Source organism: Physeter macrocephalus, chromosome 21, assembly GCF_002837175.3.
Source record: "Physeter macrocephalus isolate SW-GA chromosome 21, ASM283717v5, whole genome shotgun sequence".
Classification (NCBI taxonomy): Eukaryota; Metazoa; Chordata; class Mammalia; order Artiodactyla; family Physeteridae; genus Physeter; species Physeter macrocephalus.
In genome coordinates, this window is record NC_041234.1 from 78,098,731 (window position 1) to 78,105,305 (window position 6,575).

Consider the following 6,575-nt stretch of genomic DNA (forward strand, 5'->3'; position numbering starts at 1 on the left):
TTGAAAGAGTCAGAGTGAGCTCTCTTTTGGGCCAGCCTGAAATGCCTTTCAGCTCAGCAGGCAATTCTTCCTCACTTCAGATCTTCTATAACAAGGGTGTGAATGATAACCTGGAATGATGTGTCAACCACCATTTCGAAGTGTTTAGGGATTCTTCTTTTTGCTTTAGACACATCTGTGGTACACTTTCCACGTACCATGTCTGAGGCTAACAGTATGGTAGGGCAGGCAAAGTGCCAACCTGGCCTTAGGGCCCAATCCCACAAACCTCAGAAAAGACACTCTTCTGCCTGACCAGAGAGGACAGCCTTATCCAACAGATGGCACTATTAGGGGAAGAATCGAGCAGGAGAAGGATGAGGAAGAGGAGGACAAGGAGGAGAAAGACACAAGAGAAGAAAGAGGGAGGTGAGGACAACTGCATTGGAACTTTAAAACAGTGGATCAGGACCAAGAAAGAACCGAGCTGTATGCGTCCATGGGGGAGACTGGACACCAGTCTTATATATACCAGGAAGGCACCCGAATCTTGCCTTCTCTCAGGACTTTCCAACAACCACACCAATACCTCTCTTGTGCTTCCCAAATCCAATCAGCCACCAAACTGATTCCACTAACATCCAGCAAGCTGGCTGTACTTCCTTTGCCAGCGCACTAGGAGCTTTAATGTCAGGTGGCACTGATGTAACAGCCTCCTGAACTGTGTCCCTCCTTCCAGCATTGCCCTGAACAATACTCTGTTTGAAAGAGTCAGAGTGAGCTCTCTTTTGGGCCAGCCTGAAATGCCTTTCAGCTCAGCAGGCAATTCTTCCTCACTTCAGATCTTCTATAACAAGGGTGTGAATGATAACCTGGAATGATGTGTCAACCACCATTTCGAAGTGTTTAGGGATTCTTCTTTTTGCTTTCTATTACTGGTTTCTAATTTGATTCCATCGTGGCCAGGGAACACACTCTGCAAGATTTCATTTATTCTTGTTTTAATTTTATTTTTTTAAGTAAATTTATTTCTTCATTTATGGCTGTGTTGGTTCTTCGTTGATGCACATGGGCTTTATCTACTCGCAGTCAGCAGGGGCTACTCTTCGTTGCAGTGCACGAGCTTCTCATTGTGGTGGCTTCTTCTGTTGCAGAGCATGGGCTCTAGGCACGCAGGCTTCAATAGTTGTGGTTCATAGGCCCAGGAGTTGGGGCACACTTGCTTAGTTGCTTCAGGGCATGTGCTCAACATAATAAAGGCCATATACGACAAACCCACAGCAAACATCATTCTCAAAGGTGAAAAACTGAAAGCATTTCCTCTAAGGTCAGGAAGAAGACAAGGATGTCCACTCTCACCACTATTATTGAACATAGTTTTGGAAGTCCTAGCCATGGCAATCAGAGAAGTAAAAGAAATAAATGGAACCTAAATTGGAAGAGAAGTAAACCTGTAAATGTCTGCAGATGACATGGTACTCTACATAGATAATCCTAAAGATGCCACCAGAAATCTACAAGAGCTAATCAATGAATTAGGTATAGTAGCAGGATAGAAAATTAATGCACAGAAATCTCTTGCATTCCTATACACTAACAACGAAAATAAGAAAGATAAATTAAGGAAACACTCCCATTTACCACTGCAAAAAAAAAGAATAAAATACCTAGGAATAACCTACCGATGGAGGTAAAAGACCTGTACTCAGGAAACCATAAGACACTGATGAAAGTGTCTTTTGCCAAAGATGACAAAAACAGATGGAGAGATACACCATGTTCTTGGATTGGAAGAATCAACATTGTGAAAATGACTATACTACCCAAAGCAATCTATAGATTCAATGCAATCTCTAAAAAATTACCAACGGCATTTTTTACAGAACTAGAACAAAAAATCATAAAAACTTATATGGAGACACAAAATGCCCTGAATAGCCAGGGCTATTCAGGGAAAAAAACGGAGTTGGAAGAATCAGACTCCCTGACTTCAGACTATACTACAAATCTACAGTAGTCAAGACAATATGATACTGGCACAAAAACAGACATTTAGATCGATTGAAGAAGGTAGAAAGCCCAGAGATAAACCAATGCACCGATAGTCAACTAATGTATGCCAAAGGAGGCAAGGATATACAATGGAGAAAAAACAGTCTCTTAAATAAGTGGTGCTGGGAAAACTGGACAGCTACATGTAAAAGAATGAGATTAGAATACTCCCTAACACCAAACACAAAAATAAACTCAAAATGGATTAGAGACCTAAATGTAAGACCAGACACAATAAAACTTTTAAAGGAAAACATCGGAAGAACACTCTTTGACATAAATCACAGCAAGATCTTTGTTATCCACCTCCTAGAGTAATGGAAATACAAGCAAAAATAAACAAATGGGAGTTAATGAAACTCAAAAGCTATTGCACAGCAAAGGAAACTATAAACAAGACAAAAAGACAACCCTCAGAATGGGAGAGAGTATTTGCAAGGAAATCAACGGACAAAGGATCAATCTCCAAAATATATAAACAGCACATGCAGCTCAGTATTAAAAAAATGGACAACCCAATTAACAAATGGGCAAAAGACCTAAATAGACATTTCTCCATAAGAAGACATACAGATGGCCAAGAGGCACAAGAAAAGCTGCGGAACATCATTAATTATTAGAGAAATGCAAAACAAAACTACAATGAGGTATCACCTCACACCAGGTAGAATGGGCATCATCAGAAAATCTACAAACAACAAATGCTGGAGAGGGTGTGGAGAAAAGGGAACCTCTTGAACTGTTGGTGGGAATATAAATTGATATAGCCACTAGGGAGAGCAATATGGAGGTTCTTTAAAAAACTAAAAATCGAATTACCATATGGCCCAGCAATCCCACTACTGGTCATATACCCAGAGAAAACCATAATTCAAAAAGACACACGCACCCCAATGCAGAACTATTTACAATTGCCAGGTAATGGAAGCAACGTAAATGCCCATCGACAGATGAATGGTTAAGAAGAAGTGGTACATGTATACAATGGAATATTACTCAGCAATAAAAAGGAACAAAATTGGGTCATTTGTAGAGACACGCATGGACCTAGAGACTGTCATACAGAGTGAAGTAAGTCAGAAGAACAAATATTGTAAATTAACACATATATGTGGAATCTAGAAAAATAGTGCAGATGAACCGGTTTGCAAGGCAGAAATAGAGACACAGCTGTAGAGAACAAATATATGGACACCAAGGGAAGAAAGTGTGGGGGGGTTGGGGTGGTGGTGGGATGAATTGGGAGATTGGAATTGGCATGTATACACTAATATGTACAAAATAGATAAGTAATAAGAACTTGCTGAAAATAAATTAATAAATAAATAAAATTTAAAAAAAATCGCCATGCTCCTTTTGAATATGGATAATGAAATCTTGGAAGAGTTGCTGTGCCTAGCCAAGTTCATGTAGCTTGTGGTACCACTAAGTGGTAAAGCCATAAAACCAGGGATAAAGATTAAGATATTTGATGCCATTACCCCATCTACTGAAAGATGACATTGTACTGCAAAAATTCAAATGGCCGTGGCTGGTCTACCTGTTTATCTGCAATTAGAGTATAAGAAATCATGTTGGGCTTCCCTGGTGGTGCAGGGGTTAAGAATCTGCCTGCCAATGCAGGGAACACGGGTTCAAGGCCTGGTCCGGGAAGATCTCACAGCCACAGAGGAAATAAACCCTTGCACCACAACTACTGTACCTGTGCTCTAGAGCACGTGAGCCACAAATACTGAGCCCCTGTGCCACAGCTCCTGAAGCCGATGCACATAGAGCCCATGCTCCACAACAAGAGAAGCCGCTGCTATGAGAAACCTGCGCACCGCAATGAAGAGTGGCCTCCGCTTGCTGCAACTTGAGAGAGCCCACGTGCAGCAACAAAGACCCAAAACAGCCAAAAAAATTAAAATAAAAATAAAAAAAGAAAAAGTGTTGAATAAAGAAAACAGAAAATAACAAACGTAAACTAAAGCAAAATAAAAACAAAAAAGAAAACAAATGAACAAACAAAGAAAAACAACCCAGAAAAGCTATGATCAACTGCTAAGGGACATGAAGAAAAGTAAGGCTTGTTTGCTAAGGTGACAGAGATGTGAGTTTAGTAAGGAAGGTGGTTATAGGGCTATCTCGGGGAGGCTATTACAGGAAAACACATAATTACAGGGGAACATCTTTGGTGAGTTAGGGTTAGAGGCACAAGTGTGGCTGGACAAAATTCATTCAACAGATATTCAAGTATCCACTAAACCAGGCATTACTATAGGCGCTTAGGATATGTTAAAGAACAAACCAACAGAGATTCCTGCCCTCCTGGAATTTATATTTTTCCACCATGGGAGATGGCCAATTTACAAAATAGCATATGAATAAAGTGTATTGTATTCCAAAAGGTGGTAAACAATTGGGACCAGAAAAGGAAGCAGACAGGGAAGAAGTGGAATCAGGATTCCAGGGAGAGGGTTGGAAACAAATACTATAAGCTATCCTTGCAACTGACAGGAGAGGTATTAGCGGGCGGCAGTTTTCTCCACTCCGTTGCTTTTCTCAAATGTCAATGTAAATGCTATGCTGGCTTTAGTGCACAGAGGCAAGAATACATTTTTCCTATCTTTTGGTGGGGACTCGACCGCTTGTTTAATATAGCAGAGCCCCAGGGACACTTATAAAGTCTGATGGCTTTTTGCCATCAGTGGCCACTCGTATTTAAGCTCACACCCTCTGTTCTGTAGCCTATCCGTTTGGACATCAGTCCTCTAGGTTTGACACCCGGCCTGGGAGAAACCCTGGCCAGGCGGTGCCCAGGCCACAAGGAGAGACACTGGGCCAAGGAGACGTACGAGTGTGGCGCTGGCGACTGAGAAGAACCCTCTCACGCATAAAGCTCGCTCGCCTCGGTCAGTCTGGGTGGGGTTAGGAATCTGAGGGAACGCTTAAGACGCCCAGTGCCGGCAACACTGAGGCTTGTCAGCTGCGCCCCCCGGAGAGGGAGGAACGTGCTCCTACTGCTGGGGTCTTGGACAGCCCAAGTTTTTTCCAACTCTTGTTCCCATCAGGTAAATTACAACAGCATTCTTTCTATAAATTACGCCTCTACTGACCTAAGTTAAATTACCCAGGATCGAGGTTTGGGGGTTAAAATGAAAGGCAATCAAACAGATTGCTCGGTCCACTGTCCTGTCCACGCTCAGTGCTTTCCTCTTTCCTCAGCTGTGATTTGCTTCAGTTGTGTGGCTAATCGTTTCGTGCTCGCTCTTTAAAATCCCTCGATCAGCGTTATGCTTCTTAAAAAAAAAAACTTGTATTTCTCCTTTGCACCTCAGTTTTGTTTGAGGTTTGTTTTGATATCTCAGACTTTAAATTGTAAGTATTGAAATGTATGTCTCTCTCTCTCCCCTCCCCCACCTTTCTCTGTCTCTCTCTGGTCTCTCACTCTCTCTATATATATGGTATTTCATTGCTTTTATATATAAAATGGTGATCTTCTGAAGACCAGATAAATACTCATCTGCATCTTGGAGATGACTGCACTTTCATTTATTCTAATGGGCTCTCTAAAGCAGTTTGAAATAGTTTTTTAATGGATGATGCTGCACGAGCATTTATCCATCTTCCTAACTGTATTTCAGTTAGTTAAACTATTATTAAACAGTGTCGTTTATACAATAAGCATTCCTTTAACCACTGAATTTTTTTTATTCTTTATTTTGAAATAATTGTAGGCTCAGAGAAACTTTGCGACTAGTATAGAAAATGTTCACCCAGATTTCTCTAATGTTAACGTCTTATATAGGCATTGAAAGTTATCAAAATAAGGAAATTAACAGTGATGGAGTACTATTAACTAATCTACACACTTTATTTGAATTTCACCTTTTGTCCCAGCACTCTCATTTTTCTATTCCAGCATCCCACTCTGGACACCACATTGCACTTGGCCATCATTTCTCCTTAGTCTCCTCCAGGCTGACAGTTCCTTAAGCTTTCTGGGTCTTTCGCAATCTTGACGCTTTTGAAGATACTGGTCATGTATTTTATAGAATGTCTGTCAGCTTGGGTTTGTCTGATGTGTTCTTGTGATTTGATTGACCTTATACATTTTTGGCAACAATACCTGTTTTATTCTCCTCCCCTTCATCCCAGTGGTGATGGAGGAATTTCCACCCTAGTGTTATGGGGGTGGCTGAACACAGGACACCTGACACTGGACAGATACTACCCACAGCAGCTTATTAGTAACTTTTACTCACAGCCTGGGAGGAGGACACTACTGGCCAGGTAGAGCCTCACAGGAGTTATTCTCTGGAAGAGAGTGAACAAGCAGGGGCTGTGGGGGGCAGTCTGTAGTGGCAAGAGAACGAGGTGACCCTTGGTTCACATGGGAGGATGTGATTGGCCTGTTTGAATACTTCTGTGAGCTGGTAGGGCACTGAAACCCAATATTCAGGGGAAGCAGGCACTGTGGCTAGTTCCCATGGTAAGGCTGGTTGTTTGGCTAGGTGACCTTCTTCCTGGGAGCACAAAAGGGGAGTGGGAACTTGTGGTTA